Consider the following 26012-nt stretch of genomic DNA (forward strand, 5'->3'; position numbering starts at 1 on the left):
TTCCTCAAATAATACGCACTGTAGACACGCAAAAGGTTTCTAGCCTAAGCTCATGAAATGAACAAAGTTGTTTTATGCACTAAAGCTTTCGCTCTGTCACTTCAAACGATGGCAAAATCTACCCCATGATTCAGAAGAGGACGAGTACCAAGGATATGCTTCAAGGAGCATCAAATTAACAAAATGATCAAAATAACATACAGTTTGATTTCCAGAAAACAAGGTCACACCAGTACCACCTGTTACCATCCATGCTGGAATGGGCAAGCAACCCCACACCGACAGCTAAGCCTTGTGTTATAAACTCAGTCGTCACCTCTAAGTTGTCGTATTAAACATAGCAAACAGGAGTTTTGATGTTTATTTGGCTACAGACTAACAGGGAACCACGCTGAAACTGTCCCCTCTGCAAGCCGAGAGCTTGCTTGTCATTGCCTCAATGTACAACCAGCAGCACCAACTACCAGAACTTTGAGATACTGGAAGGCAATAATTAGGCAAATTAAGGCAAGGAGTCATAGAATCATAGAATGGTTTGGGTTGGAAGGGACCTTAAAGATCATCTAGTTCCAACCCCCCTGCCATGGGCAGGGACATCTTCAACTCGATCAGGTTGCTCAAAGCCCCATCAAACCTGGCCTTGAACACTTCCAGGGAGGGGGCATCCACAACCTCTCTGGGCAACCTGTGCCAGTGCCTCACTGCCCTCACAGTGAAAAACTTCTTCCTCACATCTAATCTAAATCTACCCTCTTCCAGTTTAAAGCCATTACCCTTGTCCTATCACCACATGCCCTTGTAAAAAGTCCCTCTCTGACTTTCTTGTAGGCCCCTTTAGGTACTGGCAGGCTGCTATAAGGTCTCCCCAGAGCCTGCTCTTCTCCAGGCTGAACAACCCCAACTCTCTCAGCCTGTCCTCATAGCAGAGGTGCTCCAGCCCTCTGATCATCTTTGTGGCCCTCCTCTGGACTCACTCCAACAGGTCCATGTCCTTCTTATGTTGGGGGCCCCACAGCTGGACACAGTACTGCAGGTGGGGTCTCAGGAGAGCAGAGTAGAGGGGGAGAATCCCCTCCCTCGACCTGCTGGCCACGCTGCTTTTGATGCAGCCCAGATATGGTTGGCTTTCTGGGCTGTGACCACACATTGCTGGGTCATGTCCAATTTTTCGTCCACCAACACCCCCAAGTCCTTCTCCGCAGGGCTGCTCTCAAGCCACTCATCGCCCAGCCTGGATTTGTGCTTGGGATTGCCCCGACCCATGTGCAGGACCTTGCACTTGGCCTCGAGGAACTTCATGAGGTTCGCATGGGCTCACCTCTCAAGCCTGTCAAGGTCCCTCTGGATGGCATCCCTTCCCTCCAGCGTGTCAACTGCACCACACAGCTTGGTGTCGTCGGCAAACTTGCTGAGGGTGAAGAGCTAAATTATTTGCCCAGGGCCACAGAAGGCAGTCAGCGATGGAGAAATGAGTGGCATTTAGGAGTCTTGTTTACAGCCCTGTTCCCGAAGCCCTGACAGAACTCCCACAAGACCGATTCACGTGGGAGCTGCTGGGACAAAGCGTTGGCATCTCAAAACCTGCCATGGGGTGAGAAAGCCATGCTGCAGCCAAAACCAACTTTATCCCTGCTCCCTTCCTCTGCAGCCACAAAGACAAGAGTTTTGCTGGCTGAGTGATTTCAGGCAAGATGTAGAACTCAATTGAAAACAGAAAGAAAAACAAACAAAAGCCCCTCACCCCCTGGTGCTTGGGGCTCAAAGAGCCGAAGGCTGCTGAAGGGACGCTTGCTTGGCTGGGCTGCCCAAGACATGCCATACGGTACACGCTCCTTTGTGAGCGAGCAAAGCTACAAACAGAAGGAAAAAATAAAAGCTTCTCATGCGCTGCGGCAGCAGGAGGCATTGCCAGGGATCTCACAGCCCAGCTTTGGGAACCCCACTGCTGTGCAGGGGACGACGAAGCTCGCCTGACCACACGGTTTCCTTGAGAAAGCACCCCAGGGAACAGAACAGAGCGGGATAAAACTTACAGGACTAGACTGCCTACGACTCAGGTATCCCGATACTCCAATTACCCAGGAGACAGGAGTAACTAATTAATAGGGAGTCATGGGATATACGTGAGCAGCTAGATATTTAGGATTAATTTAATTACTTCAGCCTCAAAAGCATCCCCAAATTGTAGCAACAAGAGATTCTCTTTATAGCATCTGCCTAGTACAGCAACACTTACTACCTGTACTCCAACCTCTGCTGCAGCTCTTGATGTCTCCAGCGGTAGAGATTTCCTTGGGAGAGGTTTCTGGCAGCCTAGCCAATTTTCAATGTTAGGATGTAATAAAAAAGGAAATTCATGAATTGGCTGCAGCAATTTGAAGGAGATTTGTGGCCATAGCAACATTACTACAATCTATGCGGCAGGGAACAAAAGCTACTTTGATCATGTTGTTCCCTACCCTCTCCACCCCACCCGTAAGGCTAGACAATACCGTCCAGACACTCTCCAGTCCCCCAAATAACCATGTGTGCTCTCCCACTCACTACCCCTGACATGAAATCACTGAAAAGGGGACTCAAAGGGACTTTGAAAGATCGTCCAGTGCATTCGCCATCCGGACAGACTCTACCCAAGCAACCCCTCTTGACAGACCATGCTCCTGTGCTGGTTTAGGAAGAGAGCGATGCCTGGCTCTCCCAACTGCCCACCAAGCACCAGCTGTCCCACAGCGCTCCCAGCGAGGCGAGCATGTGACAACGATGACTTGGCTGAGGATGAGCTGAGGACACTAGTTGTGCTGGTAACAGATAATAAACAACTCACTCTGGCTTCATCACTGGTCTATGTCATGCGGCTGCAGCCTTCTGTTTCCTTCCTATCACTCGTTACACTTGCTTACTCTTAAATTCATCTAGAACATCTTTAGGCTCGGATAGTCTCTTGCAATGCACTCACGTCATGCCTAGCTGATGTCTGAATGGGGGGTCTAAGCTCCACTCAGGCCTGCAGGCACTCCTGTAATACAAATAAAAAAATAAATCAAACTGTTGAGAAATGAATCTAACAAGCTGCCTGCCTGCACCCTGCACTGTATGCCTCCTACAACGAGGATGCATCTGGAGAGGCCAGTCTGCCCAGCAAGCTGAAGGGAGAGATCCGTATTAATGATCTCACTATTTTTAGCTTTGCAAATCAGTGGTAGCTGACTTGTGCTTCCTGCCCCCGGACACAACATCTGGGCTCTTTATGGTCATTCAAGCTCTTTTCCCACAACGCGGAGCCTGGAATGTGGCAAGGTGGAGCACTGGAGGGGAAGAGGCAGCAAACTTTCCAAATTAGTAGCAAAGAGCAGAGGGCTGCAGTAATTCTACAGCTGGGATAGCTCAGCAGCAGTGATTACAATCTGCCCACTTAATTTGGCCCTGCAGTTTCTATTAGAGACACAGTAGGAGGAAATTCTTGTACAGTAGTTAAAGTAAGGGACGGGGTGTTGGGTGACTGGGGTTTTATTCCCAGCTGTGTCTCAGACCTTCCGCACAACCTCGGGGAATTCGCTTCATCTGCTCCGGTTCCCTCGCTCACAGCATTCCTCACTAATTCACAAGGGATCTCATGGGTTACAAATAGCAACAGAGACTAGAAATATAATCAAGAGCAACTTCCTGTTCAGCAGGATGTAAAGCATCTTACAAATTTGTAACAAGACCAAAAGATTTAACCACACAAAATTGATTGATCTGCACCCTCCAACCATCCCACTTTTACAGGAATGAAAGGCCACACCCACGCTGAGCCATGCCCATAGCCCCACGCTACCGAGGAACTCATTTGAGGACATACATCTTGATAGTCTCAAAAGATGATCCTAGGAGGCAGGAAAAATTAAGCACCTTTTGCTGGTCTGGCTTAAATTATTTCATAGCTCTGACTCTGAAATAAAACCCAAGCATGAGAGTGAGACATGCCAGGAACATGCGAGAACTCTTAGTGGAGCCCTCCTGGCCCCTCGACTTCGATCAGATCCAAACTTCAAGCTTAAAAAAAAAATAAAATAAAATGGGGGGGGAACCCCCCACAAGTTAAACACAATAAAAGAATAAAAGGAAGGAGGAAAAGGGTGCTTATTTCTGACACTTCACTCATGTAGCTCTGAAGTTGGAGGTTTGTTTGGAACTGAACATATTCTAGTACCTACGATCTTTTGCTGGTTTTCCTTTGCAGGGGGCAGAGCAAGGGTAGTTCTCTGTAAAATGCTCTGAGGTCCTCAAAAAGAGGGCCAAAACTAATTAATGGTATACCTTCCAGTACAAAACTGTTGCACCACATTGACTGTGAATTGTTGAGACAATGTATTGACTCCTCAGAGTAGCTTCAACACCAGAAAAGCAATGTGGGGTAATCTGGAAAGAAAAGTTGCGGCAGAAATGGGAACCCCTCATCAGCATCTTCTCCCATCTCTTTTTGCATATCCATACCCACCGGCAGCACAGTGATCCAATTAGTTAATCAGCACGTTTCTGTTACAGGCTTCCCAGCTCAGACCCTTGGAAGAAAGGCAGTGTCACAGCAATGCTCTGCACAAATTTAAATCATCAGGTGCCAGTTTGAAGGCGAAACACGTAACACTGAATGAAGCAAGTGGCCAGAAAACAGACCAACAGCTATGCTTTGCTTTCAGGGTGAAGTGTCACGAGTACCGCTTGGTAACACTGACCTACTTATCCCTACAAAAGGGCCGCACAAACAGCCAACAACCCCATCTCCTGGGCTGCTGCTGTACACAGCTCCTATAGCTCCGAAATCCCTCTGGAAAATACACTATAAAGAATATAGCACGGGTGGGACCTTCCAACACTGCTCCAGCTTTCACAAAAATAATTGCTATTTTTGCCACTGCGTTCTGTGAGGGCAGAGTCAGAGCAAGGCTGCGTTTAGGAAATCCCACTTTGCACCTTCGCCTTCCAACAGCATCTTTTGTCCAATATCTCCCAAATGTTAAAACCCTCTGTAATCCTTCCAGGATGAAAGGGCAGACAGACTTCATTTTTTCAGAACAAAAGCTTTCAAATCTGCAGGAGTGTTTCAAAAATGATCACTCACCCTCGCCAATCCAAACAAAAACCCACACGCAAGTACATGGGAATGCTAAAGAGAAACAGCCCGCGCAGCAAGCAGCATTACACAGACCTACAGCTCCAGCTGCAGCAGACCAGGCAACCTGCTGCTCCTCCAGCCAGAGCCATCACTCGAGTGATACATACATGGAGGCAGAATAAAGTCAGGGGAAATAGCATAGTTGTTGACTGAGAGCAAAAGAGCCTAAGCCCATCCGTTTGACAACTCAGAAGCACACTGTATACAAGCAGGGTACCAGGATGAACCTAAATCACTGCAAAGCCTGACACCCCCTTCATGGCACCTTGTGAGGTCTGAAGTTATGGCCTTACTTTGAATCAAATTTTTACTTGTGGCTTTATTTTGAGTCATGTTCAGAAGCTCAGTACTAAAGGAGACTTTGCAAAGAGCAAAAGGCTAAATGATAATTCTGTAATAACAAAGAGCCAAGGAGACACTGATTAATTTGCAGGGCAGCAGTGACACACAAAGCTGAGAGGACCCAGGACTCGACCCCTCCTCCGACTTGCCCAGCTCACTGTATCACCACCTTCTTCCTAGACCTTCCTAGAAACAGATCCTGCTGCCCAGCACCATTTATAAGCACAAGACTGGGAGGCCCAGCAGGGTTCTCTTGTTTCATTTGCAAGCAAAGAACTCCAGAAAACTCTTCAAATAAAAGTTTCCTGAACACCAGCCACGACTTCTGAATCAACACTCCAGTAGCAGATTCCTCCTCTATCCCAGCTGATGGTGTGATGTCTCTTTACTTGCCAAACACCTGCTCATCAGAAATGAAGCTTAGCGCTTTATAGCATGAAACAGACTTTGCAAACATATGAACTAACCATGCAAATGAACCATTTGTTCAGGCTTCACGCACAGCAGCCCATTCCTCGGCAGATCCGCCATTCAGACCGGCAGCAAGACACAGCCTAGGTGGCTCGTGGGGATCACTCCGAGCCAGAAAGGCACAACTGGAGCCCCGAGAGCTTCAGTCAGTCACTCAGTCCTGGATTCTTCTAAATCCTGTCCCCCAGTGAGCTGTTCTGATTCATCCCAGAACCAAAGGCAGAGCCATCATTAGGGAACAAGAGCACTACAGACAGCGCAGGCATCTGAATAAACATTCAGAAGTTGACAGAGCCTCCATTCCCCCCAATCTCTTGAAGACCTGAGACTTTTATGATGTTTGGCATCCAACTGCTTCAATGTGCCACGAAGATGCGCAATGACAAGCAGCTGCATGCCATTAACGCAAAGCATCGCTCTCTTCAATTAAAATGCCTCCATTTCGTACGACACAGGGAGCTCTGTGTCTTCTTTAATTTTGCACCGCGTGCTTTATACAACACAGACTTTTCCAAAGGCTCCGCAGAATTTCCCTTGCATTGAAGAGGAACGTAACCTGGGAAACTTTACATGACAGAGACATTTCGGCAGAGGCAATCATGTTAAGTATGGCAGGAACCAGATCAGCGTAGACTTAAACGCAAACTTCACCTTTGCTCAAACTGGGGACAACAAACCCGGATCCAGACTTCAGCCATACAAAGAAACTGTGATTCCCAATGAGTAAGCTGAACCCTCATGCTTTGACTTCCACGCAACCATTTCTTCTGCTACAAATCTTAACATCTTCAACAGGGTCAGCTAAACAGAAAAGGCTGAACGCCTGCACATAACACTCACTGAAAATTATGCACAGGTACTTCGCCCCATGCAAAGCTATTCATAACAGTCTCCTTCCCACACATACTCGTATGTCAACTCCAAAGGGTGCTGGTGTATAAGAAGTGCTGCCCACATCATATATACAGCAGTTTGCTCCTTCAGCCATAGTTTTTTCTGAAGTATGGGTGTAACAAGAAATGGATATACACAAAAGGCAACTCAAAGACACTTAGCTGACCTAAATAATGGTAATTTCCTGGTAATTTCACATAACAACTTTGGAATTTGCAATACCTCAAGCAATCAACACACACTGGCCACACAGATAAAAGCTGGTGGCTTTAACTTTACTGAGACATCCGTTCCACTGTGCACATCTCTGATAAGCACCCAGCTGCTGCAAAGAACAACCACAAGACTGAAAAGTCTCAGATCTCCTTTTGATTTTATTTAGCTTCTAGAAGGAGACACTTCCAGACTGCAGAAACTGTGAAGAAGCACTAAAGAGAATAAAAACAAAGTGACTTGCTTTCACTCTATCAGTCCAGAAAGTCCCATACCCTTTAAATGAGAAATCCCATCCAAGAAAGGTGCATATGAAGGTTGAAAGCACAGCATGTCTTACGGATCTGGATTCATAAGGAGGTAAAATTTTGTTCGGAAAAGGAAACTGAAGATCCAGACTGAAATGGGAATTTCATAGTAACAGTAGACAGGAGTAAAAGATCCACTTTTACTACATTTTTATGTATTAGCCTCAACTGTGTCTGGTTCTGTTAACACAAGATGTTTGACATGCCTCAAAAACACGAATATCAAACAGGTTTCAGTACTTGTCTTGGATTTCTCCTAAAAAAACCCCAAACAAACAAAACAGTTTTTGTAAAGTCTGAAGTTCTAGCCATGGTATGAAGAAATATAGTTAGTAAGCTATCATCTAAGGCAACCTATTGCTTTTTAACTTCTTTCCTATTGCTTTTTAACTTCTTTGCTCACTGAAAGGAAGCAGCCTCGTTCTCTCTCCTCCAAAACCTTAAGACCATGTGGGATTTCATTTTTTAAATGATTTAATGGATTAAAAACATATACATATAATTTGAGAAACATACAGCCCCCTGCCTCTCTTTTGGTGCCGATTTTAGCATTGTTGCAGCAATTGCGCTGAGGGAGCCCAGTCCCTTCGATGGTGCAGACCATGGGTTTCTATCGGCACTGCTTCTCCAGCCACCCTGAACTGCACACCCAGCCCTGGGCCACAGCCACCTCGTGACCAGAACTTGTAGTTAAAACCTCTTGGTGAAACAGTTTGGATTTCCCATGTTTTCATTTCACATTAAGGACTAGATACATTGGCAGGGGAGGGAATTTGGCATGACAACACCAATATTTGAGGGTAAAGACCGATCAGAGAAAGATCCTGTGTTGTGACAGGCAACTACACCTCAAAAATAGAGTTTTAAGGCTGCAAACAGGACTACAGAACAACTTTTTAACAGAGGAAGACAAAGCAACACTTCTATAGTAAAGTCAGACAAGAGAAACTAGAACAGGGATAATCCTGCCATGGGAAGACCAATTATTACCAGCAAGTTTAAATGCAATACAGTTGTGCACTACTGCAACGTAAACAGAGATGGCCCCAAGAACACAGTCCCCATGCACCATCCTGGGAGAGAGTCCCTCACCTGGAAGAGCTCGGTTCCTACACAGAGAGATGACAGAAGAAAAAAACAAGTGGTTAAATGACAGGGACAAGGACTAAACCCAGGGGCTGTGCCTATAGTAGTGAGTTAAACCATGCCAGAGTGGACCCAAACAGCCCTCAGGTAAGGGTCAGGAAATGGCACAGGCTGGGGACCGTCCCCAAAGGCAGCTGGGACCAAGCTGTCCCAATTTGGAGGCTGGAAGTGTAACAGTGTGATCATGTCCAGGCTGTGCCGGGTGGGCTGAGGCCAGGGAACAGGCCAGGAATGCCACAGCCTGACCAACAGTCCTAACCAGTGACGTCCCAGTCCCCAGAGCTGCACCCTGACGGACTCAGGGGAAGTGCTTGGGGATGGATGTGGAGGAGGCAATGTGCAGATAAATATTTCCGTGGGGGTAAGTCTTCCAAATACACATTAGTATTTTGAGCATCTGCTCACTTAACACTGAATAGGAATACATGAACTCCCCATAAGAGAGAATTTGAAGTTGTTTCACATCCTCTCTCGTGGGCAGCAACTGCTCTCTACGGGATTAGACAGGACTGAACTTACTGCCTGCCACACAGCAACCTGCACACTCTGATCCTATCACGAAGAGAAGGAAGAGCATTCACTGCAAAGGTCCCTGCCAACAGGCCACCATCGATGACTAAAACACACTTTATACAATAAAAGACTTGAGGAAATCTCTTTCTTTGAGCAGTTCTAGAGAGACACTTCAAGCTTTCTCTATACTGCATATTCCAGCATCACCATGAGACACCTCAGCTCCAAGGGAACAAGCGTTCTTGGTCCCAAGATCTTTGGGCTTCTAGCCAATAATTCCTATTCTCTTGCCTAGGAAAAACCCTTGGCCTGTGGGGCCAAAAAAATTCCTGGCTTAAAGAAAAAAATAAAATAAAACAAAACAAATTAAGCTAACACTTCTCTTCTTCCCCAAACTGCTCTGAAACCAACACATAACACTGAAGAGGCACTAGGAACCAGCACACTATCCATCCCCTTATCCACCGTTCTCAGCCTTCATCTTTCAAAACATCCATGGTGCAGCACTGGGTCTCCCTGCAGCCACCTACGCGGAAGGGATAACACCCTTCAGGAAGTCCTGCCAATACCACGCTGTCCTGCCCTGGAGCAGACTTTGCAAGCACTGAGAAACAACAGATCCAGGAGATCAAATCATTGTATGTACTTTTAAGCGCTTGCAGATGAGCATGAGTTGAGAGGAGGGAAGAACCACATGTTTCTGCAGCTCCTGCAGGCTGGGTTGCACAGACCGACTGGCACTGAGAGAGAGAGGGGCTTCCTCCAGAGGCTCACAGAGCTCACTTGGATGTAGGCTGGGGTGGCTCGCACTTTGGGTCTGTTCCTGGCAAAAAGGGAACCGGTAGACAAAAGTTTCCAGCTGTATTTACTTTATTAAACTAAACAAAAAGAACTGAAAGAATATAAACATTTAAAATTTAAAAAAGCAGGTTAACCTCAAACTAAATTATCAGCCTAATTAAGCTCCATCTACTAAGCCCATTTATCCTTTATCTAATAATTAAATAATTATTTCATTAATTTGGGAAGGGAGCAGTATAATTTTAATCCTCACGACAAAAGAGCATTATCACAGTGTCAGTGACAACTGATAGCTGCACACAACGGCCACGCAACTCATACAAGCTTCATGTATTTACTCACAGGCTGAAATCAATGCTGAAACAACAATTCCTGATGCAAATCAAAGCTGTCCATACAAATTCTAGGCACGTAAGATCCCAGCTTATGAAACAGTCATCAAAATCAAACTAGATAATTTGTTACAATTAAAACGCAGTAACATAATTCAGGTAGAAAGGATGACTACTCAAGATAAAATATACAAGGTCTAACATTAAGAGCATGTATAGGTGCTTTTGTAGAGAGAAATTTTATTTAATCTGTGGTGCTTGAGCGAAATTGTAGGTCCCTCTCTCCTGCTCACACATTTACCTAACAGCCATCTGCTAGAGTTCAGATAAGTGCAAGTGTTCCCCTCCTAGCAGGAACTGGAGAATGAACAAGATTTTAAAAGTCAATCTATACAAAAAGAACAGCAGCTTGAGATGAGGAAAATGGCTTAAATTTAATTTCTTCCAAGTACCTGCAAAAGCACCATCTCTCCCCTTCACTCAAAGATCTTAGCGCTTGTTTTTCTTCTTTATCTCCGTTTATTGGTTTTACAAGGAAAACCAGCACCAGACTGCCAGGAAGGATGAATTATGTGTGTATATTCAAGAGGTTTAAAGCAGACTTGCCCTGAAATCTGAGAATCAAGTTCTAAGCAAGATTATTCAGCCTTTACTACGTCCACAAGGGAAAAGCATTTTCCATGGGAAAACAGATCCATGAGCTGCCCAAGCTTTGTTTTAGACCATTTTTCATTTTTGGAGCATTTTTAAAACCTTTACATTTCACAGAAACAGTAATGTTTTCATTGTAGATTTCAGAAAAAGTGTAAACAAAAATTGTAATTTCCTAAAAGTATTGAGGAAGCTTTTCTTATTTATTGCTTTACTGCTCTGGAAAAAAAACATCACTTGCTTTAAAATAAATTTAAAATGAATACCGCTCTGCTAGACTCAAGGCATCTTATTGCTTAGAAAGGCAGACTTCACTTCATGATGTGGTGGACTTGCTGTGCACAGGGAAAGCTCAACACACACGAACACATGGTAAGCGATACAAAACACCCGGTGCCCAGCCAGCGTGCCCACATCAAAGGCACAGAAATGCAGCATGAATAAAAGCAAGTCAAAACCCTCTGACAACGGCAACAATTCCTGGGTCCTAACCCAGCTTTGACTTCACTACAGTGCCACTCAGTGAAAATTACTCTATTTTAACTAAAAGGGTATTAATCCAAGCCAATTAGTTCAATCATACTAAACCTCTATTTGCAGAAGTGACCTTCTTTCAAATTAGCTTAATTTGACTCTGGAAGTAAATTAAGACAAACCTTCAGGCAAATTTCATTCTGAGTAAGAACTAAATTTCATAAACTTCAAACAATTGAACCTGAGAAGTTGAATTCAGATTAGTTTGCCTGCACATCCATATGCAGATGAGCCATGAACCTCCCAGCAATTCTTCCAAACACCCCACAGCAGTCTCAGCCCAACTTTCTGCTCCCAGACTGAAGCGTGATACTGCTCTTCTAGTCGATAATCACCTTTCCACCTCTCAGATGGCTGTATTTCCACAGAACTGTGAACTTATAGCTGTCTAGGGCTTAGAGATCCTGGGAATGGAAAGCATTATATGATGCTTAAGGCTATTGTACTTGTGTGTTGAGTGCTGTAGCCCAGAAGCCAGCCGTTAAGAGAAAAGTCGAGATACAAAGCTCTTACAAAAGAGCTCAATAGGAGGTTTCTGTTAAAAAAAAAAATAAATATGGGAGACTAGGGAGTTTGAAAATATTAAGGAATAACAAATTTGTTTTCCAAGTTCGTTTTACTGCGTCAACTCTGTTAAGTGAAAAAGACTGCTTAGAGGATACGAATTGAATCAATCATACCAGTTTAGGGAAAACACGACACAGCAGTGGGGGGGAATAACTCAGCCAGCTTCAGAAACGCAAGTCTGCTAGGAAAAGGAAAAAGGCCACTGGGGCAGGCAGACAGCAGAGAGGTCAAACAGGAGGAATGGATTTCCGCCCAACTTTTAAAGCGAGGGATGACTAAATACCAGCTGAAGTTCCTGAGACACGGCTCGCCAATTAAATCCAGCCCAAAAGGAAAGGCCGACAATGAGATAAACTAAACAAGACAGAGAGATGGGAAAAATCCCTCCTCTCAAGTGCTAGAATTAAGGCATATGTAAGGAAACAAATAATGACAAACTTGCTTGTTGATCTCTTCTGCTCCAGGAACAGAAGAGCCCCAGAGCTAAGAGTACCTAAAAAGCAGCTGAGAGAGGAACACGTGATGATGGCTCCCCATATTTGAAGAGAGAGGAATTATCTAGCAATGATACACAAGGCTGTGCTTGAAATGACCGAATTACAATTTCAGAGATGTAATTTTGAGCTTTCTTCAGATGATGAAGCTCTGCTGGAACATCAAAAAGTCCCCTAAGAGCAGGAGTAGGAGCTCCATTTTTCAGCAATAAAACCACAAGATGATGCACAGTGGAGAAGCAGTTTGGTTCCTGGTCCAGGGGTACGGCTTGACAGCCTCCCTGGTTGCTCATCTCACTCAACCTGTCCATAGCCATGAAGATCATTACGGCGCAGAACTGCATGTAATCAGAGCTCAGGGTTACAGAAACAAACTTTGCATGTGCAGTTTCTGTATTTGGCTTCATTTCCTCTTCCAAGTCTCTCCTCAAAGCCACTTGCCCTTTATTCCCCCACCCAGAGTTGGTCGTGAACAACCAAGTTGCCACAAGAGATGCGTGCAAATGGAGCAGAGTCATCAGATGGGAAAGGGGGTTCGGAAGAGGGAAAAACCAACCCTTCCGAAACAGACAGCAAAGCAAAACTGTTTCCAAATACCAGGCAACATTTCCTGACATTTCTCAAGAAAACATCAAGAGCTCTTTAGCAAAAAAGCTAACTAGAAAGCCTCCCCTGGCTGAGACCAGCACTGGGAATACCCCTCTCGGTGCTCCACTTCCACGAAGGACATGCAGCCCAGGGGCAGCAGGAAATGTGCTGCCATAAGCTCAAATCTCAGCAGTTGCATGAAAGAGCAAATGATTATTAGGATGCTCAGATGAGCTCATCTCTTGTTTTAATCAAACCTGTTGGTTAAGTCATCATTCACTCAATGATTTTCCATTCCCTCTTAAGGCACCAAAGCACAGGGAGGCAGTGGTGGATTGCATCTCAGCTACTGCCGCCTCACCCAACAAATATCACAGACTCCGGTAAGGAGTGAAGTGCATGCACCGTGCTAAGATTTATTATTTTAAAAACCATCAATGACACACTTGGCAGAATTCAGAATTCTCTTCTGGGGAGAAGAAACTTGCTACATTTTATGTGGGAGTCAGACATCTCTACTCCCATAATGAAGTTCACACCGACAAACATGAACACAAATCTTTATGAAGTCACACAACTCCCCTCACCCTTAGTGGGAACCAGGAATATTCATTTCAATTTGGAGCATCAAATCCCTCAAGCCAGAAGCACCAGGCAGAGAATAACCACATCTTGCCGTCTACTCTGCGATGTATGACTTGGAATTTAAAGAGGGGAAACCAAGTTATCGCACTGCATTTTATTTTTCTGGCTCTTAAACCCTTGCCAATAATAAAAGAATTTGTCACTAAGATCCAGCTCACTTTCCTATAGAGATGCACACGGTGGGACAGACTGCAGCTCATTCTCCCACAGCATTACCTCGTCTGAAGGGCAAACAGGAGCAAGGGTTTAAGTGCTAAAGCAAACAGATCTAGCTTTAACACACAAGTTGATGAAAGCAGCCGTACATAGCTACTCTTGAAGTAATTTCTTTGTAGCCTTCATTCCCACAGATAATTATGAGCTTAAATGTTCCAAGACTTCAAATGATATTTTGCACTTTCTTCAAGTTAAAAAAAAAAAATTTTAGATCTCATATGCTTTTTAAGTCAAGATTAATGAATCCTCACAAGAATAACAGTAATAGCCACAGTTACCTAAGCGATAGACTTGTGGGGGTGCTCTGGGGTACCCAGTTTTCCCAAAATCCAGTTTCCCATGTCTGTACTTCCCTTGTAGGCAGTCAGTGCTCAGCCCACCTACAAACCCACCCAACTCGGCAGTGGGCAACCACTGCTGCCAAGCACCAACTACGCGATGGTGCTGCAAAGACATGTTGGGATGGATGAAGACAGCATGACACAGAGTGCAAGGACCCAGTCCCGCAGCAAGTATCAACAACAGCGAATGTATTTGGAAACCAGACGTATTTTTCCCTTTTTACAGAGATACGCTTATGGTCTTGTAGAAAGGCTGTACCTCAATCTGGGTTGAACCCATAACTATTTAATCTAAAAATTGTTAGGCTTAATATTATTCTCTTGGAGACTATATACATACAAGCCTTCCTTTCAAAATAAACTTGAGTAATATAAATTTTTACAAAGAGGCTTTCACAAAGTACTGTTAGCAATAAAATTAGCATTTGGGAGAACAAAGCTGTAGGTCTTAACTCCCCAAATGCTGCGAATATGAACTCGGGAACCTGAGTCCAGGGAATGGAGGAATTCATCTAGTATTTCACATCCACCTTACAATAAAAAACAACAATGCATGAGCCAGCATGCCTCTCTGGAGTGACTGGCATTTAATAAATTATGGCAATATTTTAAAAAAAGAGAGCGCGAGAGGGAAAAAGGGGAAAAAGGGGAAAACGGGAAGAAAAAGACACCATCACCCCCGCAAAGGGCATAGACTGAAAAAGGGGGGCAAGAGACAATATAACATGAGACACAAATAGTTTGTGATGGAAAAGAATAGGTTTTATTCTCTCCCCCAGATTTGGAGAGAATGCTATATTTTGCATAGCAAGTGTGTGGGGAGAAGGAGTGGGGGGAATAGAATATCAAAATCAAAACAAGTCACAAGGCATCAACAATCCCTTGATGACAGGAGAGTAGTTTTTGTTGGCGCAGCTCACGACAGCTGGAGAAATAATTGCAAAGCTGAGCGAGAATGCCTAGAATGTATTTTGCCTTTAGATTCTCAGATGAAAGATGCTATCCATAAGCACTTTGCAAACGTTAATTAAAACCACACAGCCCCTTTTGGCAGATCAAGAAGTATTTATCCTTATTTTGCAGAGAAGGGAATTAATATCTCGGGTACTTTTAACATAAGGTATCTACTCTTTCTACTTAGGAAGTGCCTCATAGATACACTATTAAAAACACAAATTAACCTTTCCAGTCCAGCAGCCTTCCCCAGCACACAGCCAGGATAGACTTGATACCTCTTCTTTCCCTCTGATTACTGCCCCAACAGAAATCTTGACTCTGTAGAAAAAGCAAGTCAGCTCTGGCCGTGCAGGTCAGAGGTGAATATGAGCCCTACAAACAAGCTTTAAAGCAACACCATCCCTTTATGAGTTGTAAAAAACAATTTAAATGCCTTTCCTTTGGTTTCCCTCTTCAAAGGTGATTCAGCCTTTCCATACCGACTGGGCTTCACGCTGTGAAACGTCTCCCCCATTTTAGAGCCGTTCCCTGCAGGATTGCTGCTTCCCAACGCCACTTTATAGACACCCACCTTTGTAAAGCCACTGTCCAAGGAAATGTCCCAGGTTCTTGGGCCACTTACCTACATTCAGACCACATGCTGCCAGTTCAAGAGCCCCACTGCAGATAGGGAAGAGCATGTCCTCATTACCCCCAGCAACCTGCGTGCCAAAGAGGAGAAATACTTCTAGCGATGCTCCAATTAGGGACTTGAGTCCTCAGCTTTGGCTGAGTTTCTCCTCGCTGAGCCCCAGGCAAGCGCCTGCGAATCCAGTAACAATCAGGTTTCATCCCTCTTCCCTCTAATTATACATTACATCAGCACACATAAGTATTTCAAAGTAGCTTTATGCCTAGCCATCAACAGCTACTGCTACCATTCCAAACAAGCTTTCTATTCCATATACTGATATACATACACCACTCCAACATGATAAATAAAATAGTATTAGTGTAAATTTAATCCAATATGCTGAGTTAAAGCAGGGAGAACCAGTGGAGATAAAAAGGAGCAGTGAGCTGTTTACCAAAAAAAGCAAGAGAGGCATGAAGTATTTGAGACACCTATACTGGCAGGGCAGTGGTACTGCTGTCTTCTGAAAAAAGAGCTTATCCTCAAAAGAAAACCAGGCAATTATTTGCTAAATTACATGGAAAATTTTGTACTTAAGAGGAGAAGGGTCAGTTTGTTGGATCTACAAAGAGTAGCTGAGAACATCTGCAAGGACAGGAAGAATATGCATAAACACACACGTGAACTAAAAAGCCAAAATACACAGTGGTGACCAATGCCTGTGATCTTACCATGAAAATAAGTGTATTTGGAGGTCTTCCCCGTGGAAAAAAAAAAAACCTTGAGGCAGCTGATTAAGTATATATTTCAGTTGGAAATACATTTAATGATGCAGTTGGAAAGGAAACCTAAGAATAAATGGAGCACATGCAAAGACTTAAGACACTAAAAGGCATAAGACACTAAAAGGCATAAAATCCACTAGTTTTCAAAAATCTCACCCCAACATATGTATAGCCTAGGAGAAGCTTGGATAGGAACATAAGAGTGTAAAATATGTAGTTTAAACCCTTGCTTCCGTTCTAATTTCTTGTCTAACACATACTTGACAAAGACGCCTTCTGCCTTACGCTGCTGAACACGGAAGGAGGTTCTCTGCAGAGATGAAGACTGTTGTCCCTTCCCCCACCAATCAAGCGTTGAGTGATGTCTACTGCCCTGAAGCTGGACAAACACAGGTCCCTCACTTGTGACAGCAAAAACAGATGCCTACGTGCAGCCGAGTCTGTTGCAGATCCCTTGGACACGCCAGTTCAGCAGCAATTACACGTCCACCTGTTTCGCATGCAGTGAGTGCACCGAGTTAAAGCATTCTTCAACCTAAAGGAACTATCAAGGAAGTCAGAGTTTGGGGATACAAACTGCCATTCAAATCATCTAGTCTCATGCTCTAGACTCTATTTCACTCAAATTCAATGTCATTCAGGTTATGTTTTCCTACAACAGCAGGAGTGAGGACATTTTCAAATTGTCCATCATATCTCCAGCTGCTCTCTGACCCTACTTCACGGGCCATCTGGGCCAGCCTGCCTGGCTTAAAAACCCACCTCCTAGTGTGGTCATCTGATTCAGATATTGCCATCCACCAGAAACACTGTCGGACAGTGTTCCTTCTGGAGAGCTCAGATACCCAACAGCAGGCACTAGTTACACATACATAGTGTAACTATGTTTTTATATATATATAATTTATATTCCATTTATGTTTATAGTGTAACACCATGCCCCACAGGGCACAGCACAGGTTTCACCACCATCTGGCCACTGTGTTCAGCAAGTCAGGAGACTGTCCAGGGCTGCAAGCAGCGTTCAGACCAAATGCAGATGGAAAGCTTTCCCTAGACTAATCCAGTGCCTCAACAGGCTTTCTTGGGAGCTGGCATGGTCACAGCAACTTACCATAGGAGCTGCAAGATATGGCTTGCAAAACCAGACTGCTACACACCGCAGCATACTGGGGCCACCACTGATAAGTCAGCTTTGTCACTGCCCCATACAGGTGGCCACCATCTTCTCTTTGCTAATCCAAGGCAGAGGCAGTTCCAAAGACCCAGGAAAACCTGAAACATAGCCAGGGAACCAGGTAGCTGGTTGTGCAATTCCAGTATTACATGTGCTATTGCAATCTGGCACAGCCAGGAGACATCAGAGACATTTGGGCTAGAGCCAGCAGATGTTTGCTGGTGCATTTAGTTACCCCCTCTCTGACCCTTTGCAGGGAGGCAGGACCCACAGGGAACCCCAACTGCTCACTCCACCCAACCCCACATGCCAGATCCAGTCCGGGCTCTTCCCATGCAGGTGCCCGCTTCCTTTGCCATCCAGCTCCGAGCTGCTTCTCCAACCTACTCACTCAGGATGGTGGTAATACAGGGGTTAAAATAATGCACCTCAACTGCATGCATTAGTTTTTAGTGATAGATAGAGTCAAAGCTTTTTGGCTCAAAATTTCATCTATGCCCTTGGCTTCTAGTTAAATTAAGACTGCACACAGTGAGGTAGATATTGAGACATTATTAAAGGTGTCCATTGCATTCAGAGCAATTCCCGCAGAAATGTATGTATTTGCAGTACACTTCATCTTGATGACAACTTTGAATTAAGGCAATTCCAGATGAGAAATGTTGCTGTGTTTTAATGCACACTGTGATGCAAGGCAGCTGCACTGACCTTTCCTGGCTGCCGTTCTGGGGTCCTTCTGACAAACGTTTGCAGTTTCTGGACTGGTTTTGGACTTCTACTGCCCTTTGAGGACACAGCACAGAGCAGCGCCCTCCAACACGGCGCGCATTTGCACGGTGCAGCAGCAGCTGACTGGTACCAGCTGAGAGGAGGCATAACTGTTGACCTGATGCCTGTACCCAGCACAGGGAGAGGATGGGAGGCCTGGGACTACCGAGGCCTGGGGCAACTCTGCCCGCAGGGATGGCAGAGGCTGAAAGCCTGCAGGAGAACAGAGAGGCCCCGAATTCACAGCCACACACCAACCTGTCAATGCGCGGGGTGCTTTGCCATCTGACCAGCCCTCCTCTTCTAAACTTCAAGGAGACGTTTGAGGCTCAGCACTCAAGGCTGCAGGAGGACTGGAGCTAGCAGGGGGTACCCTTCTGCCTGTGTAGGCAAGGGGAAGGGGCCAGGCCTTGTTATTTCATTCTTTACGATAAGAGAGAGAGCACATTTCTGGCCTTCCCAAACAAATCCATAGTTGTATGACTGCCAACTCTTTATCGCCTCCCATTTCACTTTTTGTTTGTTTGTTTTAAACTTTGCCCAAGGTTACATTCAACAAAGGCTTCTCCTTCAAAATACGGCATTAAAAATACTACCACATTAACATCTGGAAATTACATTAAAATCCTTCTTGAAAGTGCATGCTTTTCAGAAGAAAGCCCCAACCAAGCAAAGAGCAGCAAATTTTTGTCCCACGTCCCTTTGCAGGTGAAGCATTTTGCAGAGGCCACCTTGCAGGCTGTCATCATGACTTTCTACAGATCAGTAACCCCCAACCTGTGCTCACCTTCTCCTGCCCTCATGGGAGGCAAACATCACGCACACACATCCATAACACAAAGCAAGCATTACTCAGTAGCCTTGAATCTTGACAGTGCGTATAAACAAGCATGGGACAGCTCAGGACCTCCTACACCAAGTACAACCTGCTACAGTCACCAACTCAAAGCTCTCGCTGAAAAGCATCAAAATGTTTTAGAAAGAGCCCAACTGGCTGTTGATCTGACCCCCTCTTTTTTCTACCCAAACTACTGTTTTAAAGCTGCGTATCTCATGACTAGAAGCTTTCTTCTAACTCTCGGTTGCTGCTTATTTGTGGCCCTATAATATCATTTTCCTTTTGGGGATCAACATTGTCCTGTAAGTTAAAGGATTTTTTTTTTTTTCTCCTGTATGGTATCATCTGCATTACATATTTACAGAGAGAGATAGTAACCCTTCTGCTGCCCTTCAGCATCCCAAGCACACCTCTGTTATCACCCTGCAGCTGCTCAGGGATGCCTGACAGGGCCCCTTTTGCAGCTCCCGAGTCCAGCAAATGTTCCACACTTCAGAGAAGCAGCAGTTTCTTATGTGGCAGACTCTTCCAGATCATCCTTCACCTGCTCAGTGAAGGGATCCTCTGGAAAGATCCCTGGGGAGGCAGCGCTTTACTGCCAATGAGCTCCATTAAGTATCCAACAACATCCAGCAAGAAACAGCAAAACTTTTTCTTTTTTTTTTTAATTATTTTTTTCATGTTGGCTGTAACACACAGAACATCACAGAGCATATGCCGTATAAATGATCTGCCCACAATTCTCTGCACTTATTTTGGTGGCTGTAAGCAAATGCAGCTATTTCCAGGAAAAGTAACTTAACTCAGGATAACAAAGTAACATGAAAGCACTGCTTTTAGGATGGTTGCCCCGCACACCACTTACCACAGGGGAGAAAGCAGAACAACTGCAAATACCTTTCAAATACTGACATGTGCTACTGGCATGAGAGACTTCATTTAGGATGTGGTTTCGCACTGTCGCTCAACTGATCTAACGGCCTGTTGCTGCCCAAAAGAGACATCTCTTCCCCAGCTTCCAAGCCTGGATCCACAGTGAGCTGATTCAGGGAGTTAAGCTGGAAGGAAACTATCTGTACTGAGAAGGAAGGAATCAGATACGTATCAGCACAAAAAGATCAGTGGGAGCAAAACCTTTCCTTGCAGCACCAGCTTGACATTACATCAGTTCAGCTACAATACACAACCACACTCTAAATTTAGATAGCTTTATAACTATAAAGCTATCTATCTCATGTCCATTATTCCTCTCCCAACACAAGAATGAGCCATTCTATTATAAATGCTTTTGTATTACCGTAGCGCTCTCTACCCTACAGGAGCACACATCAATTGTGGATAAAGTGGTTCAACTTTTGAATGTAGACAAAAACTGAGACAAAGCTAATGGTGGTGAAGGACAGGTTGCCTGGGCAGGGAAATGATCATAGGTTTAGAAGGAAAGGGGAAAAAACCTACAGACAATTTACCTGTGCTTGGGTCACCGCTCATTAATGCTCTGAAGAGAATCACTTAACATGTTATAAATTATGCTGCTCTTGGCTTACTCCCTTATTATCCATCTCAGACAGCATCCAGTACCCTTTCACACACACAATCTAATGGAAACACCGAATAAAATGAACAGAAGGAAAGAAAAACTGGGGGCCTTCATTGAGCAAGAAAAACCATGAGGAGACCCAGCAATGGCATTGGGTTTCACGACTCACTTCTCCAAGTCACTCTCTGCATTTCCACCTTCTCCAGAAAAGGGAAAACCTCTCTGAAAACAAACTCAGGGCTGTGCAGGCTGAAGACATGGTTGTTTTCTCCTGTTGATATGTCTATCTACTCCCTGCTGATTTGGGATTTCCAACAGACTTTTTAAAAGCCTTCCCATTCAGGCTGTGCTCCATTTTAAGAAGTTTATGGAGAGAGTGAACTGTGTTCAAGGCAGACATATAAAACTTTTAATTTTGGCTATTAGGCAAAGCTCAATGTTCAACAGCAAGTAGCCAATTTCTGTCCCAATTTTTTTTTTCCTTTCTAATCATGGCTTGAAATAATGCAGCTATAACACACACTTTACTTCTTTAAATATTTAAGATTTTTTTACTGTATTGAAATAAAATCCAACATCAGAGAGTAATACACAAATACAGTGATATCTCCTATCAGGGCTGGCAAGGGTGAGATCACTCTTTTCCCACACACCTTCTAATCTTCTACTAGTATCACTGATAAAATAAACTAATAATAATTATTAAAAAGTGCTTTAGTCTAAAGGTTAAAGGTTGAAAGGATCCACAACTTGCTGAGAGAGAACAACAAAACCCAACTTGACCAGAAAGGCTAAGACATCCAATTTCAGCCCAAATATTTTGTCAATTCTCCCTCCCCTTCCTGCTAAAGATCCGAAACTACAAACTGTGCGGTCATAGTCCCACCGACAGCAGCAGACTGACACTTCATCTCATTCTTACAATAAGATCTCAGAGGCAAAAGCATATAGAAACAAAGACACACTTGACTAGCGAACCCAAGAGTATCAGTATAAATTAGCTCCCTAGAGACCTAACGAAGGTTTGCTTTCCTCCTCAAAGGCATCAGCTCTGTGATGCCTCACGGTAAGCACTCTAGACAGAATTAGAAGGACATAAAATCTGTCCACAGCAAAAGGCAGCAGCTGGATCAGCAGGATGAAGCAGAGGATCCAGGCGGCCCCACATGGAAGACGGGAGGGGAAAGGGAAGAAGTGCATCCTCCTTTCCTTAAGGGCAGTTTCAGTGCAGCAATGCATTCACCTTCCACTCCTCCCAACTTAAATCTCTCTTCTGAAAATGCTTTCATAGTAACTGCCTTATAAGGCCTGAACTATGACCCGCAAGATCTATACTGTCCAGAGCAGCAGCCACCACTGGACTCTTGTACAGAGGGTTGAGGCACTGTGCAATGCCCCTGAACTCGTTCCAGATTCAGACTGGCTTAGCACCAGCTTTCAAAATCGTCCCCCTCTCTTTTCAACAGTGTAAATACTAACATGCAAAACAATAATCTGACTCTTCATAGATTATTAACAAAGATTCAAGTCTTCGGGTAAGTTTTTCTGCAGCATTGTATAATGCAGGTCCAGGCTGAAGCCTGCTCATAGAGGTAGAAATGAAACCTGTTCTGCCCAGGACTCTTCCCAGCAAGGTAAGCCGCTCCCCTTGCCCACCACTTTGGACCAAGATTTCCTCTTCTAAAATTTAAAGCATTGTCTTCACAGTGATATGGCCATGACTTCCACATCAGCCTTTCTGCTGCCTGCGGGAGGTACAAATTTTGGCTTACTTTTAGCTCGTGTGTCACTTTGGAGGTGGTAACAGAAGAAAGGTCTGTAAGAAGTAAGTATTCTCCAGTCATCAGCATCTCCAGCTAAACACCCAGACAGCAGGAGGTCTGAGACCCACTGAGTACAGGAAACACGTGACAAAAACATTTCCAGAAGTGAAAAATTTAATAACCTTGTTATTATTTTTGGAAAAATAACAACACTGATTCCCACTCTTCCTTTGATTTGCAACAGGAGGAGGAAGGAGTGTGAAGGAGGGAGAAACAAGTTGTTTAAACAACAACAGCTGTTACATCAATACCGGCATAATGGTGTCGCAGGCATCCTGTTCTTGTCAGAGCAGTCGCTGTTTAAGTAAGTGCTCTGCCTTTTGAAGAGGACTTTATAACCTCAAACACGAACGTTCAGCTATATTTTCTTCCTAATCAGAAGTCAATTATCCTGCTGAGTGATGACGGAACAATTCCACAAAGTAAATCCTTTTCATATCAGGGCCTTCTGTGATCAAGTTGCACTGGAAACTTCCTTGCTCACACAAAAGCAAGGAGGATTTCACTTGTGCTTCCCACAGTTGTTCCCAGGGGCCTCTCTCCAAACTACCACGTGAACCTTCAGTGTAGAAAAAGCTTCATCTGACAATGTGAGCTAATGCACTTTTATCCAAACTGAAATTTCACTAGTCAATCTTTTATCAAGTCTGAGGCTATCTAGAAAGTGTTTACATCCAGCTGTCTACAGATTTTACTCGCAGAAGCAAACTAGCGCTACTGGCAAACATTGTTCCCTACTTCGTAATCATTACTATAGTAATGCAAACCTCCTGGAGAGTCCCTTTAATACTTTTTTAACCACTTTGAAATAGCTTTATTATAGTAAATAATTACTGCAACATTTTCATATCACAAGCAAGTTTTAATCTGTTCTCAGGCTTTGTACCTTGGAGTATTCTTGTCTCCAACACCATTCCCTTCCTAGGTGCCAAAGTCCAGACATACTTAAATTACTTCCAACAGAGCAGGCTCTCAGTACCTGCTTTTGGATAAATGAATGATATTGCACTCACGAAAAATTGAGGGAAGCCAGAAGTTCTTAAATCAAACCGAAATCTGGCCAGTCCTCAGGATTACTAACCCCATTCTTACGATGGAATCTTTTAGTGAGCACAAACGGTCAAGGCCTCTGCTTTACAAATTATCCGGAAGCTGACGCCTCCCGTGACACAGAGCCCTCTTACCCCTGGCTGGCAGACACGGTCCTCAGGAGCAGAAGCACCTCCTGAACCATCATACGTCACTGCTACAGTACCTGGGGTGCTCGATGGAAGAAAACGGAGCGGAGCAAAGCGAAGGAACCATCAGGCCAGATTCAATGAGGCTTGTCTGACTACAGGGAGGCATCCGCTGCAGGCTCAACTCCTTGGCCTCCATCCAGCTTCCAAGCTGATCTATCATCCACATGCAACATCCTTTTGGCAAATCTGGATGTAATTTGAATTTGGACTTATTTGCCTGGCCAGGACACAGGTTAGAGCCAAGGTATCCTTTATTTTGCAGAAAAGATCCCATGTCCTCCCACGGTTCTCCAGGCTGGCATAATCCAGCTCTACTTCCAACTCATTCTGTAAATAGCTCTAGGAAACCGCCCCAGCAGGCTACCTGCCCTCCAGGGGACATGGTTTCTGATCAGCCGCTGTGATCTCTAGAGCAGAGAGCACATGCTCAGTGAGAGGTCCCCACAAACCATGCTTGCAGATAAGTATGAAGAAAAGGCTGGCAGAAAATGGTTCCTTGCAGCGAACATGTGAAAACCTCCTCTACCTCAACATAAAAATTGCAGCTACCAGTTCAGTAACTCTCTGCCCATTTATCTCTGCTGCTTCAAAAGTGTCAGTAAATGTTTATCCCTGCTTCAAAAGGAAGTCCTGCATGGTATTTCTGAACAGGAATGGTCAGATTCTCCCTGCTCCTTTTTGGATGGGGGCACAAGAGAGAGGAGCAGAAAGAAACGGGTCTAGAGCCTTGTCCCTGTAGCAGAGACAGCATGAAAAATATAGCTAGGGAATCTGCTCAGATACCCTCCCAGGAGCAGTTCAGGAATGAACCCAAGAAACAGCCTGGAGAAGAGCAGCAGGGGAGCTGGAGCCACAGCCCAACAGGGGATAGCTGAGCCTTGTTATTTTGCTGAAAAAAATAGCAACACCAAGAGAATAAGAGCGATGGAGAGTTGCAGACCTGCATTAACACATTATGGAGGATCTTGCATGCAACCTGATGGTTTTAGCCTCACTTGAGCTCTCTTCCTCTAACCCGCCATGTGATTCAAGAAGAACTGTAAGCAGAAAAGAAATAAACACACAAACAGTGACTTATTCTACCTAAATATGAACCAGTTCCTGGAGGGGAAGGGAGGAGAACAGAACCCGAACTGATATTACAAGCTTAGCAAGCAGGAGCACTTCAGCACATACTGCCGGCTTTGTAATTCTGCCACAAAGGCAGCCTGTTACAGCTCTACCATTACAGCATTGTCCCACGCAGCCTCAAGTCTCAATTTCAATGGCTGTATTAAATGAAAAAGTCCCCTGGGTGATGGCGCTAGTTGGCTTCTCGGAGCTCCCCATTTATAGCATACCACTTCCCTAGCGTCACTGGATCACAGCAGGGATCCCGGCAAGACCTCCAAACCTTCCCTTGCTCCAAGCTAACACATGAGGTTTCCCCTACATGGAGTCTCTCCATCACAAGAGATTTTCCTGGGCAGAGCAAAAGTCCAACACATAACTCAGCATTTTACAAGCTCTTTCCACATTGGTTATATTATTCAGTCAATGTACTAAAAAAAAAAAAAAAAGAAAAAAAAAAAAGATGCAGTGTTCCAGTGCCGTCCAGGAAGAGCTGATCCCTCTTTCAGAGAGATCGATGTCTGGCGCATTTACACCCTCTAAGGACTGCCTGGCCAAAAATAATGCTGAAACCAACAAGAGAAACAGCCAATTTGGCTGTTCTTATCCCAACCATTAAAAATTACTCTCAATTTACTATCTTACTAAACTACATCTGAAACTGTTACAGTAGGCTGTCTGTGGGCTGGCAAGCTAGCTGCGTGCAAGTTCACATAAGCATGCATAAAAAGAAGAATGAGAAAGAACCATAAATATATACATTATAGATACGAAGGCGGCAAGGAAAGAATGAAAGAACCTCCCGCCAACAGTCCTTCACTTCGAACAAGCAGGGGCTGGGACACCCTGGGTAGTGATAGACCTGAGATCAACCTATGGTTTCTGGATGTATTTCTCTCCTTCTCTCCTCCTCCTCGTGCCATACGTGTCCCCTGTCCAGGGGGACCCT

This window comes from Gymnogyps californianus, chromosome 3 (assembly GCF_018139145.2).
Source record: "Gymnogyps californianus isolate 813 chromosome 3, ASM1813914v2, whole genome shotgun sequence".
Lineage (NCBI taxonomy): Eukaryota > Metazoa > Chordata > Aves > Accipitriformes > Cathartidae > Gymnogyps > Gymnogyps californianus.